This window comes from Rhinolophus sinicus, chromosome 2, assembly GCF_057876585.1.
Source record: "Rhinolophus sinicus isolate RSI-liver-muscle chromosome 2, RSI-T2T, whole genome shotgun sequence".
Taxonomy (NCBI): Eukaryota; Metazoa; Chordata; class Mammalia; order Chiroptera; family Rhinolophidae; genus Rhinolophus; species Rhinolophus sinicus.
In genome coordinates, this window is record NC_142502.1 from 1,836,722 (window position 1) to 1,859,493 (window position 22,772).

Here is a 22,772-nt window from a genome sequence, read left to right on the forward strand (position 1 = left end):
ATTCAGGGTCACTTGCAGGAGCAAGACCAAGACCAAGACCCAAGTGTCCACGTGAGATGGGCCGGGCCGGGCTCAGGTCTGCAGGGCGGCGAGGAGAGTCAGGGGTATGAGGCATCTACTGAGAGGGCAGTGGAGGGACCAGAGGCAGGCAGCAGCATACAGGGGGCTGACAGAGGTGTGACAGCTAAGGCCCGAGTGCTTTCTCGATCCAGGCGTCGTTCTGACAACCTGATGTGTTTTCGTTCACTGCACCCTCCAAAGGACCCTGAGCTCACACTGTTCCTATTGTCCTATTTACAGCTGCGGGAACTGAGGCAAAGGCCCCTGGTTTCCAGGTGAAAGCCACATGGCTCGCGGGTCTCTGACCTGACCCCAGAGCCCACGGTCTGTGCCCGGCGGCACCCTCAGTGTCCTCTGAGGTCTCAGAAGAGGGTCCAGTCCCAGCATGGAAGCAGCAGGTGCTGATAAAGTTAGACTAGAGAGGAAAGTCGGGCGCAGACTCACTCGTGTCCCTGTTTCAATCAGATGCCAGAAGCATTGACCAAACACCACCTGAGTGCGAAGCCCTGCGCAGGAGGCCCCACCATTTAATGCTCTCCCCGCAACGGCCAATGGTCCTGCAGACCAAGGTCCCTGGGCGGCAGTGCGGTGGCTTATTGATTCTACTTGTGACACAGGCACAAATCAACGTTCACTCTGCTCTTCAGCAAGCTGCCAAGAGGGGGGTGCAGCTGGATAATGAGTAGCTTGACATTTTAAAGGAGAAAAACAAGCTAAGAAAGGGCTCCCGTTTGTCAGCCGCTGACTGTGGTGGGGAAGCCTGGAGGGAGGGCGAAGGGAGGGAGGGGTGGAGGGAGGGAGCTCAAAGCAGCCCAGCTGCACAGAGCTTGGCACTCTTCGTGGTCCCCCACCATTTCCCCTTGCCAAGCCCACTGCAACCTGCCATCTCCCCGAAGCTCCCTCCTCCCTGAGCCCTGAGCAGTGGAGGAGGCGGGAGGGACCCAGGCGCCCCAGCCAGAGGAAGAAGACTCAGGGGTCCCAACCCACCAACAGCTGTCCCAGCCAAACTGCCCAGGGGATTAGGGAATGGGGGCTCAGCCCAGACACCCGCGAGCCACAGTCTAAAGCGGGTGGGGGCGAGGGGGTCGCTCCTGTCCCAAGGCTTGTCCTGCACCACACGTCCTCGCCTGCCCCGCCCTCTTCCTACGCAGATCACCCACGTGGTATTGGGTCTGGACAGGCTTGGCCGCCTCGCTTCCTGCCTGGCGTTCCTGCAGCGAGTGGGGGTGGGGGTCACGCGTGCTGAGTGTCCCTGGGGCAGGCGGCAGGGACATGAGGACAAGGCCACAGCTCTCTCTCACGAGGCCAAATGACAGCCAAGGCCCTGCTCCGACAAGTGTCTCTATCTTGAGACCACGGTGCAGTGGAGCTTTGGAACCTGGACCACGTGCTCCTATGTCCCCAAAGCCCAGGGTTGAAACCCCGCCCGACCAGCAACATAGACAGTAGTTGCTCCCAGAATTCAGAAAGAGCAGGTAAACTCAGCAGCCCTGCGGGCACCATGGGGGGGACGGCTGCCTAAGGTGAGAGGTGCTGCCGAGCTGAAGGCATGAGGGCACGGCGAGGACAACTCAGGGCCCAGCAATGGCACCTCCTGGCCATCTGCATCGCGCACCCAGGACCTGGGCTGGCGGCATGCTGTCATGTTTGCCATCTACAGTAACCCGGGGAGACCACAGGGGAGAGAGCCTGCTTCTCCAATCTAAAATTATAAATAAACCACAGTTTGCACAGATGGGGGTGGGACAGAGGCACGCCGTGAACACTGCCACCACTGGGGAGGTCTCCAAATGCTCCTTGCTGCCCCCAACCAGGGAACAAACACCCCCAATTATAAATAGCTGAAGAGCCATTGCCGTGTTAGGCTGACACCTGTCCTCCTTTGAAGAGTGAGTGTGGTCCATGCAACGCCATTTGGTTGATGGGAGTTTTCAAAAGACATCCAGATGGCTGCGTTTGGCCCCAGGAGCATCCAAGTTTAGAGAAACTTTGACCACCACAAACAATAACAGAGGAAACGACACAAACAAACTTCCAGAAGCAACGTATCCTGGCAGCCTGTGGCTTACTCAGGCTCTTATGCCAGGACGCAAATCTCTCACAATCAAACCACACCCTGCATTCAGTTCATCCTCTTGGAATTGCAGGTTTCTTAGCAAATATGCCCCTATCCAGGCACTGGGATAGTGGGATGGGGGGAGGGGGGAGATGTGGATATGGGAGCCATCACTGGGCAGATCTCAAAATTAACGATCTCCAGGAGACTCTTTGAAGGAACTGTGCCCGCGTGTGAGGGCCAGGCCTGCATTAACGCAGTGCGATCACCAAATGACTACTCAGGTAAACACTCTCTTGTTTCGTTTTTTTGTTGTTGTTTTTTGCCTTTATAAGCTATAGCGAATAGTCAAATTTCAGAGAATTTGGAGTTCGCCTAACCCAACTCCCTTACTTTATGTTCTGTCCAACATTGCACCACCAATGTTAGAAGCAAAGGCTCTAGCCCACATTTTTGGGCACTGCCTCATCGAAGCACACATTGTGGGGACAGACCCAGGAGTACAGTTTCCAGGCTCTCGGCCTCACGTGGAAAGGTGCTGGCTCAGGTAGTAAATGGCCATCAACCATGATTGGATGGCGATCAGCTATGGCTAGTTGGTCATCAGCTGTAACCAGTGAGCCATTAGCCACTAATATAACTGTCATGGCTACACTAGCAGCAAATGGGGGCTAGCAAGATGGTGGCTGAGCTAGCAAGCGTGGATTGCAGAAAGGTGCGGAATATAGTGGTGTGACTCCCCTATCTATGGCTCACTGGGTGTTGCTTTTTGTCCTCACCATATCCTGCGTTCTTATGTGGGGAGTGGGAGCAGAGACCCGCCTTACACCCTGCATGACACATGTTTTGTGCCTAAATTCAGAACAATTTGAATAATTCCCACAAAGCTCTGTATTTTACCTCCCGGAGCAGAGAGCTCGGGACAAACCACATCAGTTCCCTAGTGGTTCCAACCATTCTCTCTGCATAAAGAGATAGAAGATGATAGATTGTGCCATGCAGGGTCTCTGGTCCCACTCTCCACATAAGAACACAGGACATGGTGAGGCCAAAAAGGAACACCCACGGAGCCATAGGTAAGGGAGTCACACCACTATATTCTCGCTGGCGACTGGGTTGGAGACACAGGAAGCAGGAGACACACGATCCGCAACCTGCCGTCTGCTTTTCTTCCAACCAACCTCACATGCTGACTGCAATCCGTGCTTGCTAGCGTAGCCACGGCAGTTATATCAGTGGCTAGTGGCTAACCGGTAACAGCTGACGGCCAACTAGTCACAGCTAATGGCCACCTACTACCTGAGCCAGTACCTTTCCACGTGAGGCCGAGAGCCTGGAAACTGCTCTCTGGGGCTCTGTCCCCATGGATGGATAGATAGATAATAGATGATAGATAGATAGATAGATAGATAGATAGATAGATAGATAGATAGATAGATAGATAGATAGAGATAGGAGATACACAGATAGAAAAAACCATCAGTTTCCTGGTCATTCCAGAAAATCTCTCTCCCTGTAAAAAGAGCTTGAAAATGATAGACGATAGGTGACAGACACAGATATGGCCTATGTAAGTGCACACAGGACCACATCGATCTACATGTTTGAGTGTTTACCTCTGTGTATGTACTTTATTTAAGAAACGTGTCTGAGGTAGAATGCTGGTTATAGTAAACCCCCCAAGGCCTTTGCCAAAGGTTCCACAGAGACCAGCCATGGGCCAAAGTGGGGGCTCTACCTCTTAGATGCCTGTTCTTCACCTCTGGATTTTTACAATTTTTCTAATCACTCCACTATCAAGCATTGAACATCCTCCAATTCAAGTGTTATAACAAACAAAAATGTATCTTTCTCAGGGGTATTTATATTTAACAGAAGTTAATTATTTAGATCCAAGAAAAAAATGCCTATGGTAGAAGTTCCAAGGTTATTACACATATATTTTATTCCATCCATTCACCCAAACATCCATCCATCCATCCGTCCATCCTTCAGTTCAATTAATACCCTGTCTATTGAGTTACTGTTTTGTGTCAAGAATGCTTCAAGGTACAGTAACAAAAATGGCAGCCTTTATAGAGAGTTTACTTTGGATAAATACCTTTTTTTTAACGAAAATAGTTTGCAAAGCAGTTTTGCATTCACTGTTTTATGATAACCTCACAACAAATCTGTGAAGGGGCTTGGGTTGTTAGTTAGCACTTGTCATAGTTAACAGGTAACAAACCAGCCCCAAACTCCGTGGTTTCCAAGAATAAGCATTGCTTTTCACTGTAGGGGTCCCTGAGGCAACAGTGGCTCAGATGGTCTCCACTGGGCTCTGCTGGGTTGGCTGGGTGGCTGGGCTCCAGGTTTGCCCTCATCCCCCACCCTGGGGCTGCAGCTAAAGGTCTGCCGCTGGCCGGGCATATCTTCTCGGGGTGGAATGTTCAAGTGAGCATGGAAAGAGTGACAGAAACACACAGGGACCACCGCAGTGTCCTCCCAGAGCTGACACACAGACCCTTCTGCCCATGTCCCTCTGGTAGGCGAGTCCCGTGGTCATGCCCAGTATCAGTCTCCTGGGAGACACTGCAAAGTCATGTGGCAAAGGGTGGGAACTCCCACAGTCCTTTTGAGGCTGGTGCAAGAACTGGGGCTAGTAACCCAACCTCGCACACCTGAGAAAGGAGTCCTAGCCCTATGTCACAGGTGAGGTGACCATCCCAGAGAGGTGCAGGGTTTGTTCAAGCTTACGTAGCATTAGTGTTAGAGCCAGGCCTCGCGGCTCCCACTTCACGCTCTTTGCTTACGGTGTAACTGAGTGAAAGCTCAAGCCGCTTGCTGCACGACAGCCAGTAGGTCGAGCAACAAGGAGTTGAGGCAAGAAGTGAGTGACTGTATTTGAAAAGCTAGAAAAGATGACGTACTAGCCTCCTCAAGAATGACCTTGAGGAAGCACAGAATTCAGGCTTCTTCCATGTCAGGGGAGGGGGAACAGGAGAGTCTGAAGTCAGGTGATTCATGACCTCAGACATCTGGATGTCAGAATGGGTCCGAGGGGGCGGGTGAAATTTCTTTGCTTTTGGTCAAAAAACAAAGTCTGGTTGCCATTGTCCCAGTCACGATGTTCCTAGAAATCTTCTGACAAAGTCATTATTTCTGTAGAAACTGGAGTGAAAACCAGAGACCCAAACATTTCCACGTGCTCGTCCATTAAGACACCGGCGGCCAGTAAGAGGGCTCGTGTGGCTAAAATGAAGCCGAGCTGCACACATGACCTGTCTCATGCTGTGGTCCTTTAGGGAAGGACCGAGGCTGTTGTCAAGAGCCATTGACATTAAAACCCAGCGGCCTCAAGGAAGGTACTAAAATGTTTGTCTCCCGAGAGCACTCTGATGCCCTGGGTGTCCAGGCCCCAGGGGAGACGGGGTTTCTGCCAGCTGATGCAACCTCTGCCCGGCAAACCCCCGCGTCTGCGTCCTCCTTGCTGCTGTCAGAGGCAGGGAAGCGGGTGTCTGATCACACAGCATTATGGAGGAAGGCAGCGCCTGACACCCTCGCCTGCATGATGATATCAGCTCTGCCTCAGATCCCACCCCCTTCTGTCCGGTGCCTCCGGGGATGAACTCCCCCGCACTTGTCAAGGACATTTTCTGTTGTATCGCTAATAATAAGCAACCTTTAAAATGCCTTTAAAAGTGAACACATTCTGGCTGATGACTAAGATATGACCCATCCATCCTTCAGGCAAATTTTCAGCTTCAGACAGGAAGCCAAAAGCACAGCTTTAAAACCCAACACCAGCCCCTAGAGCATGTCGGGACCAGGTTACTCGGAAGCGGTGAGCTTGGCCACGTGCCATGGAGAGGTGTGGTGCCCAGACAGGACATTCAGTCACTTCCTGGGGTCAGGGACCCCACAGAGAGCACGATGGCATTTTCTCAGCTCCTCTGGGGTACCATGTCTTCTGCTTTCCACACAAACTGCTCTTCCACTTGATTTCAAAAGGCACAGTAATTACTTGAAACAATTAGCATCTTATACTCTTAGGTTGTCTTAAAAAAAACTGGAAAAGCTTTCATTCTTCAAATTTCAACCCAATTGGCTCTCGCATTTGCCTTTCCCACGCGACTAAGCCCTGTTCTGGTCATTTTAAGGAGTCACATTTTCGGCTTCCATGTTGTCCTTGGTTGGTTAGCAAAACGCTCTGAGTTACAATTTTACTTTTTTTCTGGAAAAGATGCAGTTATCCATGTGAATAGATGATGGCAATGTAAGTGGAACCGGAAGGGCATTTTTCGAGTGCACGTGTTTTGCCAAAGCACTCAGTACATTTGTACAATTGCATTCTTTAGTAAATGTTTGATTAATTTATGGGGCATGATGATAAACTCAGTCCAAGTTTGACTCCAAGAACGCCCCCCCAAAATGGTGAGGCTCCGCTGGGTCAACCCCATGTCGTTTTTCTGTCTATAACCAATCTTGTCATCACCCGGTTCCATAGGAAACATGGAGGGAGTGTAAACAGAGAAGGTGTGTGTTCAGCAAAGCAAGCAGGTCTAGGTGCCTGATGTTTTAGTGACTTGAAACTCTGCCAGAGTATAAGACATTTCTTTCCCTTGGATATGCATCTGCCACTTATCACTCATGAGTCTTCACTTGTGCTATTTTAGAAATTCCAGAATTTGACAGTGAGAACCACAAATAGAAAATACAGGCGGAGCTGGCATGATAGAGACCAACACTTAGCCCTTTGGTGAGTTCCCCTCTCGTTTTCCTGACTGTGTCTTCCTTCAACTGTTGCCCAAGTTTTCAGGGGTAGACTCTTTAGGAGGTAATGAAACCCATCAGGTTAAGTTTTTCTGCTTTGAATAATTCCCTTCCTTAATATGTCTCACAATTAAGATTGTAATTCACCTCAAAGAGACATCCAAAGAGGAAATGGTGACTGATGAATTTTAAATAACTATCAGATATTTACATTTACCCTAAATCTTCACATTGCTAATGATAGCAGCATGTACTTTTTATATTCTGAGATTCTGATATGTAGCACTGTTTTAAAGTACTGAAATACCAGTATGTTTGTTGGCATACTACAATAATACCACTGTTTAAAAACTTAAAATCTAAAGTACTTACATTTTAAAATCAAGACCATTGGCTCAATTATTTGAGTTATGCAAAAAAACAAAAAAAAGATGAACCCATGTGCAGTGTAACAGGTTAACTCTGGAAAATTTGCACACACACAAACATGCTTCTCTCACAATAAGAACACCATTGAGAACTTTTGTTAAAATACGAAATAGTATGCCACTTTAATTTGTATAGATGATTAAATTTTCTTGATTTCATTATGATGTTTAGTTGTCTACAGAGGGTGCCAAAAATGTATACACATTTTCAGAAAGGAAAACTGTATTAAAATTGTAATACTCAATATATACCGATAACAAAAGGTGAATACAAGTCATGCTTGACTTCTGCAATTACAAGAGGTGCTCAAAGTGGTTCCCATCAGCGTCCAGACACTTCTGATTATGGTGAACTACTGCTTGAGCAACGTTGACCAAAGTGTCCACTTGTATATACTTTTTTGGCAGCCCTGGTATATTTAATAAAACTATTTTTGTTTATGTGCCAATTATATTGGAGTCATAATATGTTAAATGTTTATTATTTATGTTATATTTCACTTAATGTTTTTAATAATTTAAGAAACAAAATACAAATGTTCAATCACATTTTGTGACATATGCCAAAAAGCTGCACATTCATTTCTCCCTAGTGTAGCAAGAAACAAGTTTGTCGCTCAAGGAATGATGTATACCTGGACACTTTACCTGCAGTTGAGATGCGATTCACCAGGTGCACTGCAGGCCAAGCTGCCAGCTCCCCGTCAGCATTGTAAGCAAGAGGAGGCCTCGCGGCTCCCACCCAACTCGGCTTTTTCATCAAGAATGTGTCTCAGGACTTTGAAGATGCTTCTTCTGATGCTGCCAAATGTAAAACAATGACAGCATTTAGCAGCAAGATACTTTTCTGCTTGTTGTCTTAGCAGTGACCCCAGTAGACGCCCAGCTTAGCTATAAGATGGCTTCTGAATGGCCTCTTCTGAGGTCTAATCCGACTTTGCAGAACACAGTTTGAAACCTCACTGAAAGACATCTTGTATTGATATGAAGGGTTTCTGCACAGAAAGCTGGAGCGTAGGCGACCTGCCCGCTGACCCCCTGGGAGCATGTCAGCCCTGGGGGGATCCTTAGGGAGTGTGGACGCTGCTCAGTGCTCCCACGCTGGTTTGAGGAAGGGGGAGCTCAGCCAGACCTCACTTCCGACAAGTTCAGTCTGTGCTTGTTGCAAACTGAATGAGAGTGACCCAGACATTTCACTGGTTTTAGGTGAATGAGGGAGAGCGAACTTCACTGCAAAATACCCAGAGCTGAAGTTGAGAAGATTCTCTACCTAAAATTATATTCTCATTTTCTGTTAAGTCTCTTTTGGCCCCAGGAAATAGGAAGTCAGGTAAAAAGCTCTGAGAATTCATGGTTCTTGCTCAAGCCCTTCTACCTGAGGACCTTCTTCTACCTGAGGACCCTCCACCTGGATGCCCTGCGGGCAGTTCCTGATTGTACCCCTGGGAGGAGTTCCTTACCGTCCTGTCCCTTACAGCAGGGACGTTTGGAAGGTCAAAGGGAAGTGCCTGGAAAGCACCTGACACTTAGGAGATCTTTATCAAGACAGCTAGTTCCCTACTCATTTTTTGTGGTCTGGGTTTTCCTCCTTCTAAACAACAATTTAGAAGTAGATGCTATTTAAAGCCTGCTGTAAAGATCTATTTAGTTCTTTTGAAGACATGGACTAATTAATACTTTTGATCATGCAGATGTTTTAGAAAGAACCTCAGCCTGAAGCCTGAAGGCAAGGATTGGTCTTGCCAAAGGGTCCCAAATCGAGCCTGGCCAGGATACCAATGCAGCCCCCATGACGTCTCCCAGTAAGGGGGTGGGCAGCCCCCTTCCTGCTTGTGTCCCTAGCCTTACAAATACTCTCTATTGAAACACGAAAACGTGTCCCTTTGTGCCATCATCAGGCATTTTCCAGGTGCCCGTCTGGCACAGTTTGGACCCTGAGTCGTGTGGGCTGATGGTGGGAAGAGAGCACGTGCAGCCCCATCCAAATCATGGGTACTAGCGTGAGTGGGCAACCACTGTGCAGAAACTTCTTCAATGAGTATGTGCTTAAATGTGGCATGACTTCACCACGGGCCACATGGGACCCTTACACCTGCATCCTGCCTGGTTGCTGCCCACCTTCCTTTGCAGCACATTCTCCCCTTTCTAGGAGCCCACTAGTGGCCTCCTTTTCTTTTTCATTCTGTTCTCTTGGGGACCATCATTTCACCATATGGTGCCAATAGCTGCTTCTCAACCGGTGTGACATCGCCCCCTAGGGGACACTGTCAGCATGTTATCTTCTCAGTGATCAATGATGTGGCGCTTGGGCCAGGAGCAGGACGCTGCCACTCCTGAGAATGGGACATCCCTGCAGGTGCCAACCCACTGCCACCTGTGCAAGCACAGAGCCTCAGCCTGTTCACCCTTTAACTCCAGTCACGCAGTCTCAACGTGATGGAGTTGACCTGGAATGTACAAACACCTGACTTGAAGGCAGATTGCACTTGATTCTGTTTGAAATGTTCACTCCTTTGCTTTACTCGATTGGCCGCATGATCTCTGGGTACAGGTCTGCATCTGGGGTGTGGCCGGTCAGCACGAGAGTGCTCAGCAGACCTCGCAGGTTACGGCAACTGAGCAGTTTACACTCACAGTTACCTACAATTACATTTATATGTACATTTATATTTATATTTTTACATTCATATTCATATTTCTGAAAGAAACTAGCTCATGCAATTATGGAGACTGAGAAGTCCCATGACTGCCGTCTGCAAGCTGGAGACCCAGGGGAGCTGTGGTGAGGTTCAGCCCGAGCCTGAAGACCCAGGGGAGCCCACGGGGCAGCCCGTCTGAGGCCAGGAGGGGGGGAGGTGAGCTGGCCCGGTTCCCCAGTGAGGCGGGAAAAGGGTGATTTCTCCTTCCTCCGCCTTTGGTTCTATCGGGCCCTTCAGCAGATTGGACGAGGCCCACCCACATGGTGGGGGGCATCTGCTTTATGGAGCCCACTGACCCAACTGCTGCTCTTGTCCAGAAACACCCTCACAGACACACCCAGATAACGTCCAGTCAGGCTGACACATAAAACTAACCATCACAATTACGTTCCTTTTACTTCTCCTTTGTGTAAAGATGAGGGCATTGCAGCCTATTGCTTTTGAAAGAGGTTGTGCTGTGTGTGAGTTCCATCTGAAGATCACAAAGGAGCATCACCAAATACTTGTCACAGTGGGGTGTGGTCTGATAAAGCTGAAGCGTGTTTATGAGAACGGTTCCTGGGAGGACGTTCTCGGGGCCGTGGGCATTTTTATCAGGCTCTGTTGAGACAGAAATGCTTCAAGGTCTTACTAGAATCTATTTCTAATGGGCAGGTTTAGGAAACATGGCAGAGAAAGATTGAGCGGTAAGTGGGAATTTTCTGGTGCCTCTCGAATCATGCCTCACAGACGGCTCCTGGATTCTGCTTTTTAAACAAGAAGACCGTGTTGATAAGCTGGGTCCATGCTCAGTAAGTTGGAAATAAGGAGCCACGCACGAGACTAGATCGGGGCTTATCAAGCCATGAGGGAAGCACTCCAGGCTCAGGTCCTTGATCAGGGAACTCTGTGTCCGTAGCCACCGGCCAGAGCCTTCCTGCTTGTCCCTTAGACAGCCAGCGGACGAGCCCTGCCCTCACAACAAGCCCTGCCCTCACTCTGTTTTCTGGACCCACACTGCCAAGATGAGCCAACTCAGAAAATAGTAAATGACCTGTGGCCTGCAGGATTTTTATTTTCTTCCTCTACTGACATCTCAGTTCTGTCTCTAGAAAACCTTATGCAACTGGAGGCCGCTCTAAAGAGCCATATGCTAATTCAGCCTCAGGTGACCCCGAAGTTGACCTGGACGGTCTCCTGGCCACAGTCTGCTGGGAATCTGAGCCTCATGGTCAGGAAGCAGAGAGCATTCCTGGGGACTCGGGCCAATTAGCCATGAAAATCACACAGAGGGTGGCTTTCTCCACTTTGTCAATCAAGCAGTCACTTCCACTCTCGCCTATTTTTGGGGTGGTGTTGTAAAAAAGTAATGTAAACAAAACCACTTTGAAATGGAGCTGCAGCTGCCGTCCCAAAGGAACCGCTTGGCACGTCTGATGCCTTAGACTTCTGGGATGTTCAAACAGGGCAAAATAACCTTTGAACTGGGCCTACGAAAACAGTGTCCCAAAAAAACAGATAGTATGACTGCCGGACTGATGACGACAGCACGGAAAACTAAAAACACTGTTTACAATCAGCGTCACTATGTCATGTTATCCACACGGAGAGCAACACCTTCCATCTGTGGATGTCACTGTCCCCGTCCCCTTCTCATACACACCATCGCCTTTGTCTCCTCATCGGAACATTATCTGGGCTCCTGCCTGAATCAGCGCTTCCTGAATCGCTGTTCTGATTGAGCTCAGATCAATGCTTGCTGCCTCTCACTTTTATTTTTTTATTTTGTAGGTTAATATATTGAAGGAAGGAATACAAACTGGAATTTTCAAATATACAACTGGTCACCTCCTAGCAATGGTGCACGTGCTCTCAAGGGAATCCTGGCCGTGTCTGGAGGTTCCAACATCAAAGGACAGCCCCGCAGCCAGCACCGTGCTTCAGTTTTGAAAGCTGCTTTGAAGATGGACGACAGTTATTTATTGCTCCCTTACAGCAAGCAACTCATATTCTTTTCTCTTTCAGGTTTCTCTGCCAAGTTAGCGAGACTGTGGTTTCCGAGACGCCCGTGCTGCCCTGGTCACGCTTCACTGAACGGCCTGGCCAGTGCGCGATCGGACGTCTGCGCAGGCCGGGCCAGGCCAGCAGGGGCTCCATTTCTGTTCACGGCCACAGCCGCCTAGTGAGCAGGTGCCCCGTTTTGTTTGGTGACACGCCCAGTCCCTAACTAAGGACGAAGGAGACATAAGCCACCACCTTTTCTCTTGGTACCCCTGCACGTACCTAACTGCTCCCAAATCCCTTCCGCAGGCATTTTCTCTTTCACTGTGGCATTGGCTCCGCTCTCTAGGGGGGGACCCTGGGTCTGGAAGCGTAAGTCCGAGAGAAAGCAGGGGCTTGGACTCGGGCTGACGGAGGTGGGGAATGTGGCCCTGACAACCACCTGTTCATGCAGACCACATCCTGTGCACCCAGCTTCTCCTCCTGGCGGGCACGGCCACGTGACAGAGTCTGGCCAGTGGGAAATGGGCTTCTTGCAGGCTGGCTCTGGAAGCTTCTGACAGAGGGCAGGCCTCTCTCCTTCCTTTCTGGTGGGAGGGTGAGGAGCTCGAGGGACCCCTGCACGACCTCATTTAACAACCAGGAACGTAACATTGCACTTTTCTAAGCAAAAATTAACTTCCTTGGATTAAGACACTGAGATTTGGGGGTTTATGTGTGGGGGCAGCTAGCCTTGCCCAAGAAACATGGGCTGCCACTTACCCCTCTTAGCCTTAGATTTCTCGTCTACACAGTGTGAGGAATAATAACACCTGCCTTTCTGTATTCAAGCCAAGGTCACATGACATGGACTTTTGGGGTGCCCCCTGACCAACATCTGGCCTTGGCAGGTGCTTGATGAATGTTTGTTCCCCCACTTTTAAGACGGCCTCTCCGTCTCCAATGATCGTAGCCGCTTTCCTTGAAACTTCTCCATCACTTTGTTCATTTGTGTGAGATAAAAATCGTTACAACCGCCCATAACATTTCAGGGAGGAGAGCACATGACACAGCATAGGGTGCACCCCATCTCCTGCCATGATAAGTCCTTTGTAGTAACAGACCCACAGGAAGTGGAGCAAAACCGGAACAGCAGGACAAGTGCGTCTGTCCATCCAGCCTCCCCGATAATAGAAGGGCTTCAGTCCCATAATCAGCAGGACAATGAAGTCACTGCTGGTTGGGACCAGCCTGAAATCACAGTGTAATAGCCTGTAGTCACACACCTGTGCCAGACGCACATTCAGGCAGACACACGCTGAGGCCCCACTGCCATGACGGGGGCCGGCCAGAGCCCTGGCCTGAGGTCGGCCACCCACACTTCCCTAGGCCCAGGGCGGCTCACAGAGCAGGCTCCGCCTCATTTAAATTAAATGTTAGGGTAACATTGGTTAATGACAGCACACATTCCAGGTACACTTTGTAATACATGCATCTATATGCTGTATCGTATGCTCCTTGTTAAAAAAATTAATTTATTCTTGCTCAGCTTTATTGAGATATAGTTGACGGATGGACATTGTGTGTCTGAGGTGCACAGCATGACGTTTTGGCGTAGCTGTACTTGTGAAATGGTTACCACCCTCCACTTATGGACACTCATCGCCTCCATGGTTCCCTTTTGTTCCCAGGAGGAGAACACTGAAGACCTACTCGCTGAGCAACTTTCAAGTATAGAGAACAGTGTAATTAACCAGAGTCACCATGCTGTAACTTCGGTCCCCAGAACGTACTCGTCTCGTCTTTTACCTAGGAGTTTGACACCCACTGAGCTCGACATTTTAGATTTCACACTCAGGTGACATCATGCAACATTTGTCTTTCTGTGCCTGACTCATCTCACTTCGTGTAACGCCCTCAGGTTCGTTCATGTTGTCGCACGGCAAGATGTCCTTCCTTTGGGGGCTGGTTGAAGCCCCTAAACAAGGTGACTGCTTCAGGGAGCAGAGCAAGCCAGATGGGGGTGCACTGCGGCCAAGGAGCGTGGGGCTGGGCCCTTTGCCACAGGGAGACAGGAGTATTTCCATACAAATGAGGTCAGGTTGTTCATTTTCAGCAACCTCATGTCCCAAACAGTCAGCCAGCAGGCCTGGCTCTGTGAAAGTCACGTCAGAGTGCAAACTTGCAGGCCAACTGGTCTCCACTCAATGACACCTCCTCTCCGCCCAGAGGGAAGGGGCACCCTGTCCTCCTGAGGTTTGCCCTCTGCCTTGGTCCCTGTTCTGTGTGAGCAAACACAGCACTCCTCCAGGCTCTGGAAACCAAAAAGGAGTCTTTCTTTTGATTGTATCTGAGCTGAATTCTCTGACATTGGGGAAAGAGCCACAAGCATGGGCTTTAGGCATGTTGAGATTAGAAGAATTTAAGAATGTCGACATAGAAAACATCCAAACCTGTAGAGAATTTTTATGAGTTTATTGGAGTCCAAGCTGATGACATTTGCTAGGGAGCAAGATCTCAAATGCTCTGGAGAACGACAGTTTTACAGCTTCTTTTATGCATTTGGAATCAAGGGAACATACATAAAGGTGGGAGAAAGTAAGGCAGGGCTGGGATTACAGGAGAGTTAATGAGATATGTGCTTGTTTAAGGGTGGCTAAGGCTTCTTTCAAAGGTGTGTTAATAGATAAACAGAAACAATGGACAGGGCTGCTTAAGGCAAAGATAAACCTTTTACTAAAGAAATTACAGGCCTGGGGCGAGACCACCCACCATGACGGGGCCCAGTTAGGAAGCTTTGGTCAGATCTCCCTGTGAGGTCACTTGCCATAGCACCCCCTTTTTCATCCAAAAGCCTCTCAAACAGGAATGTGCGTGGCTGCAAGTCACCCCGGACGCAGCAAGGAGCAGGCTCACAACAGGCCTTATGTTCCTTGTGCAGCAAGGAGTGAGGAGGCGGCAGCTCTGAGCTGGTGCAGGGCTCCCACGTTTCACCAGTGACATACTTCCCGCCTGTACCTGGGCAGCTTTCAGCTCTGGGAGGAAGGGCCAAGAGCGCAGGCCATCGGAGCATGCCAGTTCCTCGGACAGAGCTGGTCACCACCACCCGTGACGGCTAGAGAGCTGAGAACGGTGTGTGCTTCCTGTGGGCACACCGCCACGTCCGACAATTCTGGGGCTCTGTGAGTAAGGGAGACGCGGGAACCAGAACAGGACAGGCCACAGCAGTGAGTGACACGGGCGTTTCCCCACCTGCAGAGGACTATAGCTCTCACTACCAGCAGGGTGGAGTCCCAAGTCCCAGGTCTGCCCGGGAGACCAGGCTTCCCTGCGGTGGAAGGTGACCGAGTTCCTGAGGTGCTGCCATCCGGACCCCTCCCCTGTCACTCGTGGCTGCATCACCCAGCCAAACTTCAGGCTCTAAGAAGAGTTGCTTCAATTATTAAAGGTCTGCTAAGTGTGAAGTCCTTCACGTTCTTCATCTGTAATTTCCACCCCCTTGCGTAAGTAGTATTACTCCCCTTGTTTTGCAGGCTAGAGAACTGAGCCCAGACAGCTGCCATAGCTTCCTAACGGACCCACAGTTTGTGACATGACCGAGCCTGAAGTAGCCATCACGTCCCAGAGCCTGCAGTCCTGGCATTCGGGCTGTGCCGCGCCTCCTCGCTGCTAGTCACTTCTGGGCTGTAGGTCTATCCCCGGCCTAATGCCTGGAAAATCCTCACACGCCATTGCTGTTCTTTGTCCTCCTTTTCTCAAGTTGAGGCAAACAATTCCACAGAGCCAGAGCCTGAACTCGCAGGGGATGTCGGTCCCCCAAGGAGGAGGGATGTACGTACGAGAAGGGCTTCACTGCAGAGGCAGAACACGCCACCCTAAAGTATGTCTCTTGGCATAAAGATTGTTTTGAACCGATTACTCTGAGAAACAACGGACACAGGAGAAGCTCTGAAAACAGAGTGGCAGTTACCCTTTTGTAGGGGACTTTTAGGTTTGTAAAGGAAATCTGCATTTGTCAGGGTGTCTCCCTCTCTGTACCGAGAAGAGAAGGGTGACTAACCACCCTATCGTCAGTGACTTCATCTGCATGACCACCTTCCTGGCTTACTGTGCTTTTCCTGGTGGCCTCCCAGACCTGGCGTCCCCTCTTCAACCTCATCAGCCGGAGCCGCTCATTTTTCCCTGGGTTTCTCCTCCTATTAGTGTGTACCTGCTAATAAACTTCTATTTGTTTTTCTCTTGTGAATCTGCCTTTTGTTACAGGGTTCCCAGCTGAGAATTTAGAAGCACAGCTATCTGTGGGCCTCACTGCGCCATTGTCACCAAATGCAGGAGACAAAGCACTTGGCACAAGACAAAGCTCCATGCAGAGGACAGCGCACAGGTGGCGCTCACACCCTCGGGACAGGGGCTCGGAGTTAGCGCCGGCCGTGGCCCCTCGGCCTTCCAGAGCCATCTTGTCAGCTCTCTGTGCTTCCATGTTCTTCCTTTACAAATGCTTCTTATCTTTTAGTTCCTGTTATTACTCAGTATTGGCGTGATATTGCAAAACATCCTTAAGATACAATGCAGTGTACAAATTTCAAAATACCCCCTAATTCTGAATGTCCACAAGCTGTTACTTGTTCGGCTGTGGACAAGTCTCCTAGTATCTTCGTATTAGTTAGGTCCTCCAGGGCAACAGCCCGATAGGGGATAGATATACCGTGTTTCCCCGAAAATAAGACCTAGCCAGACAATCAGCTCTAATACGTCTTTTGGAGCAAAAATTAATATAAGACTCGGTCTTATTTTATTATAATATAATATAATATAATATAATATAATATAATATAATATAATATAATATAATATAATATAATATAATATAATATATAATATAATATAATACAATACAATATAATATAATAATATAATATAATACAGTATAATATAATATAATATAATATAATATAATATAATATAATACTGGGTCTCATATTAATTTTTGCTCCAAAAGACGCATTAGACTGATTGTCTGGCTAGGTCTTATTTTCGGGGAAACACGGTATTAGGAGGATGCAATCACAGGCATGATTGTAGAGTCCCAAGACCTCCATCTGAAGCTGGAGACCCACAGGGGCTGATGGTGTAAGTTCCAGTCTAAGTCCAAAGTGGCGACCAGTGTCCCACCTTGAAAACAGTCAAGTTGAGAGACCGAATTCTCCCCCAGTCAGCCTTTCTGTCCTAGTTGGGCCTTCAGCTGAGTGGGGGGGGGGCGCCCACATGGAGGCCCATGGCTTTACTCAGCTCACAGTTCAAATGTGAATCTCGTCCAGAAACACCCTCACAGGCACACCCAGACTCACGTTTAACCAGCTATCTGGACGCCCTGTGGTCCAGTCACGCTGACACATAAAATGACCTATCACAATCTTTCAACCTATTTCTTCACCTCTAAAATGGGAATATTATTAGTACCGATCTCAAAGGATTGTGAGCATTAAGTGAATTAATGCACGTGGAACTTGTATTCCAGAGGCTGTCACATGGAAAATATTCAGATAAGGGAGAGAGTCGTGTTCAGTGGAAGTTACTGTACAGGTTAGTGGTTGGCCATCATGACAACTACGCTGGGAGAACGGCACACACAATACCCACTCTGGCTGGAGGAGTTGGACCAGGTTCCTGAGAGGGCGTGACTTTCTGCCAGGACCTAAGTTATAAGTAAGAGTTTGCTAAGGAAGGAAGGAAGGAAGGAAGGAAGGAAAGAGAGAGGGAGGGAGGGAGGAGGGAGGGAGGCAGTAGAAGGAGGGCGGGAGGAAGGCTTTCCAGCTGGGGAGAGCAATGCACGGTTTCCATAGCGATAAGGAGAAAGATGGGAGCTGGCTGCTCTGAGCATCTGGGCATCGCCAAGAGCGATGGGAAGGAGAGAGTAGTGTTAGGGAGGAAAACACCTCTCCTCTACCCACATCTTAGTTTCTCTGCACAAAGAAAAGTCACAAAGAATGCTGAGAAAGCAAGTTAAATATTAGTCACAATATTATTGGACTAAATCTTAAGCGACTAGATGGATTTTTCAGATCAAAATTTTTTTTAATTCAGCTATGTTTTGTTTCAGAGACACACCTACATGATAAGGGTATGAAGGTACGAAAACACATATATTAAGCAAATAGTGATTTTTAGAACTTTATCATTATAATTGGATCAGAAGAGCATTATTATTAATAAATAGGGTCAATACATAATTGTAAGGATTGATTCAATGAGAAGCTATAACAAATCTAAACTTGTAAAGAAATAAGCTTTAAAATATTTAAAGCAAATCTTATGGTTCTATTGGGGAGTCATTGACAAATCCACCTCAATAGCGCCAAATTTAATCTTATTTCTCCCAATTATAACAGTTGCAGAGAAAAACTAGTAAAAATACAGAATGATTTTAGAAGCACACTAAACTAGCTTCACCTGATAAATAGAGAGTATGCATATATGTCACTCTGTATTAAAATTTAAAGAATATACATTTTTTCTTAAGTGTGACAGTTTTTATTTGCTGGAGCCCCTGGCTAATGACGCTGCCCATCTTGTCATGTGCTGACGGCCATCGGTGTAAATGTCTTTTTGGATAAAAGTCTATTTTCCAGTTGGGGAATTTTCTTTTTATTGTTGAGCTGTAAGAGTTCTTCTTCTTCTTCTTCTTTTTTTAGTGTCAGGTGTATAAAACAATGTAATAGTTAGACATTTACACCCCTCACAAAGTGATACCCCCTCCCCCAATCTACTACCCCTCTGACATCACACACAGCCATTACATTTGTATGCTCTTGACACTAGGACCTTATCAGACGAGCAGTTTGCTTTCCGCCTATTCTGTGGGTGTCTGTTTCAATCCCGCCTCAGTTGTCCCCTGAAGCCAGGATGCTGACCCAGATCTGCAAATCCTGGAATGGGCACTCAGGGAACTCTCCTTTCAGCAGGAGCTCCATCCTGGGACAGTGGAGGGGAGTGGGGGGTCTTGTCGGGAAGCTCCATTGACCCAAAGGTTAATCCAGTTCCTGTGAAACGACCATCTCATTGATCTTTGAATAAATAAAGCACCAAACGCCTTCAGTCACAAAATCAACCACAAACCACAAAGATTTACTTTGAAAGAAGGGAAACAGACGTGGAATATGAGCCCCCGTTCACCATGAGACAGAGCTCTGGGTCCTAGATTAAAGCCACTGCACTGAGGTGACGCTGGAGCCTTAGGAAGTCAGCTCAGACCTGCCCTCTGGGCTGACTTCAGTTAAATTTTTGCAGATGTTTAAATGACTTAAACACCTTCCTTCTCTGCCTCGGCCTTCTTTTTCCACTTCAGTTCACAGCCTGATTTGGTTTGTTTTGCTTTCAAAACTTCCGGTCATAACTTGTAGGTATAAAGGTCAGAAAATTGTGGCAAACTATTGAAGGCAACTGCCTCCTTGATTTACAATCAGCCAATGTGAGCAGTCAGGCAAACTCCATGTGGAACTATCGGATGAATTCACTGAATGCTTTCAGACTTCATATCCGTTTATTTCCTCAGTAGCCAGCGGTGCACGTCCATGGAGTGGCGCTGCACTAACACACTTCGTCTTTGTACGGAGGCACAGCTCCTTGCAGGAGGCGGTGCAGCAGACAGACTCAGAAAATAAATGGTGGTAGGTTCCAGGATAGAGGTGTTTGGGAAGTGCTGTGCAGACAAGGGCAGGGCTTCACCAAGACTGAGAGGATTCAAGGAAAGATTTCTGAAGGAAGTCACCTTTGAGGGAGATCTCTCGAGAAGGAATGAAGTTAGCTGGGTGAAGGACGCAGGGCGGGAATTCCCTGCCGCCACCGGTGTGGACAGAGTTACCAAGATGCCCACAGTTTGTCCATGAACAGGGATACAGGGCAGAGGACTTCAGGCTGGGAGAGAAGACGGACCCTGAATGTATTCGCGTGCCAGTTTCTTAACAAACAGTGAGAGAACATTTAGACATTAATAAGAAAGTCTTAATAAAATAACAAGAGTGATATGAAAAGCCAATTTATAGGAAGAGAAGTACAGATGACGTAAAAACACAGCAAATGATGCCCCGTATCACTTGTAATTAAAGAAATGCAAAGTAAAGCCACTAGATACCTCTTCCCACCCAACAGAACGCAAAATTAAGGTGACTGATAATAACGGTGTGTGAGGGCTGGGGAACCAGGACCGCCGTGCTGCATTCGCAGTCAGCATAACCTTGTGGGGGAAATGGGTTAAGGTCGAAATTTAACAAGTGTATACTCCGTAATCCTGGTTCTATAGATTTCGTCTCCAAAGCCAGAACATGTGTTCCAAAACAGATGCAGTATGTTTGCTGTGGCTTTGTTTGGAGCAGCAGGAAGCTAGAAGCCGCTTACGTGTGGCGAATGAGGGGCTGGCTGCCGGGCAAACCGTGATCCTTCCATATGGCGCATGGTCCATGCAGCCATCAGAAAGAAACAGGGGGGTGTATTTAATCATGTCAACATATGACCAGTGTTTCTGTAAGATTCAAACATAAATGCGTGTGTGAGGTCAAAGGTCAGGAAATGGGTTGCACTTGACCTTGGCAGCAGAAGAGCCCAGACGTGCAGGTCATGGGCAGCAGGGTGGTGGCCTTGGGGACTCCTGGGGAGGAGCAGACGAGCTGTGGATGGGTGGGTATCTGAGGCACAGAACTTATCGGAAATGTCTCCGTCTGCGCACAGCTGGTGTCAGGGGGATACACGGCTCCATCACCACTAATCCACCATGAGACCAAGAATGGGGAGCAGAAGGGCTGGGTCTGGCTCATTGCAGGTGCACCAGGGGTCATCCGTGAGTGTTACGGGGTCACGAGTGTGAACGGACTCTTATCTATGTCCTGTGCGGAGAGGCTCTTTGTAGTGAGACATTTCCTGGGACACAACAGAGGGAGATTTTCTAAAACACTGTAGGGGGGTCGGGATCATAAGTGCACCGTGCTCCCATCTGGGACCAGGGACGCAGGAGAAGCTCAGCACTGCCAGCGAACAGCAGCATAGAATGTTCCCGGGCTGTGGCATTGACAGTCAGAGGTCCTTGCTCCCCGAGTCCCAGGGAAGGGTGTGTATCCCTATACGAAAGTGGGGGGGAGGGGGAGGTGTGTTGCAAGTACATCTGGACAAGCCCAGCCCTGAAGTATGGTCACCCCCTCATGGCCTACCATCTGGAGAGGAACAGCCCCCCAATTGAGACTCACACACACTCATGCACACACAATACACACACACACACACACACACACGCTCAAGCACACACATTTGCACACATACACGTGTACACCTGCGAGCACACACATCACCTTAACTGTCATTCTTTAGTCGCGGGTCTGCAGAAAAAGAGGCTCGGTAACAGAGACCTCATAAGGATGAAAGAGAAACTGTAACTGCTCAGTTGTTGTAAGAGTACGGACCCAACAGAGAACTTCCAACCAGCAACATCAATCGTAATGTAGGAGGCCAAAAACACAGCAATTTCCCAACCTTTCAAGGATGACTTGACTTTTCTGGACTCCAGGGCACTTCAGAAAATGATTTTACAGGCTCAGAAACTCACAGAATGTTAGCGGTTATAGTCCAGGCTCTTACGTTGGAGGAGTCTGACTGTTCTCCCAAATCCACAACATTTACTGAAGACTGCAAATCACAGGACACGACACCCTCAGGTCACAGGACACCTGGCTGTGGTGGCCGCCGGCCCTCCCCAGGTCCTGGCCTGGGTGGCCACAGAGCCAACCTGGACTCTTCAAGCCCCAGAGGCGGGAGGGGTCATAGGGACGTGCGCTGACATTTTCAAGCCCCTCACACACCTTCTCCTGCAGCACAGGACAACACTACTCTATCCACCGATTTTTCAATTTTATATAACGTTTTCTGCTGTGGATTCTGGGGACCAAGGCTTGTGGCTCCCGGACGCCCATCAGCACAGTGGACGCACCAAGCAGGTGTTCAATAAACAGCTGCTGAGAAAGGGGTCAAGACGCTGAGCTCTTAGACGATAAAAGGCCTGCAGTGTGAACGCAGCGAGAAAATTGATCCCAGAGTGTTACAGCCCCCAGGCTGGGGAAGAGGAGAGCCGTCTGGCAACGCAGGCTCCCCCCAGTCCTGGCTTTCATTGTCTTTCAGGGGAAGAGCTCACGTGTCCGAGCTTGGCTGGGAACACCAGTTAATTCCGTGCCACTGACTGAGTGCACGCTGAGAACGCGCTAGGAATGATACTGGGTAACGAGTTGTGGCCGGGGGCATTCTTCCAGGAAAGCCCTGTTCCCAAGCTCAGGTGCAGGCCGCTGGGATTCAGGAGGCCTTGGTAGAGCTGCATGCACTGTGATTCTTGGCTGTTTAAGGCCATTCAGGAGACCTTGAGCCGCATACACCAGCTGGGTGCCCTGCCTTGGGAACACTGGACACGTGGCTTAAGGTGACTGGACCCAGACCACAGAGGTCCAGCCCTCCTGCCTGGGACATGCTGTGAGCACAGATCTCTTACTGACCCTTGTGAGTCACAATCCTTCCAGTTCTCACAACACATTGTAATGCAGGGACTCAGCTCCCGCTCCCCACAGGACAAGGCGAGGCAAAAAAAAAAAACGGAGCCACAGACAGGGGGTTCATACCACTATATTCTCACTGGGGGCTGGTTGAGACACAAAAACAAACATCCGCCAGTATCGCAACGAGGGGTCTTCCTGCACCCCAGTCTCGCTGGCGGCTGGGTGAGACACAGGAAGTAGGATCCACACAATCTGCAATGTAATCCGCTTGCTAACCGCAGTTGCTAGCCGC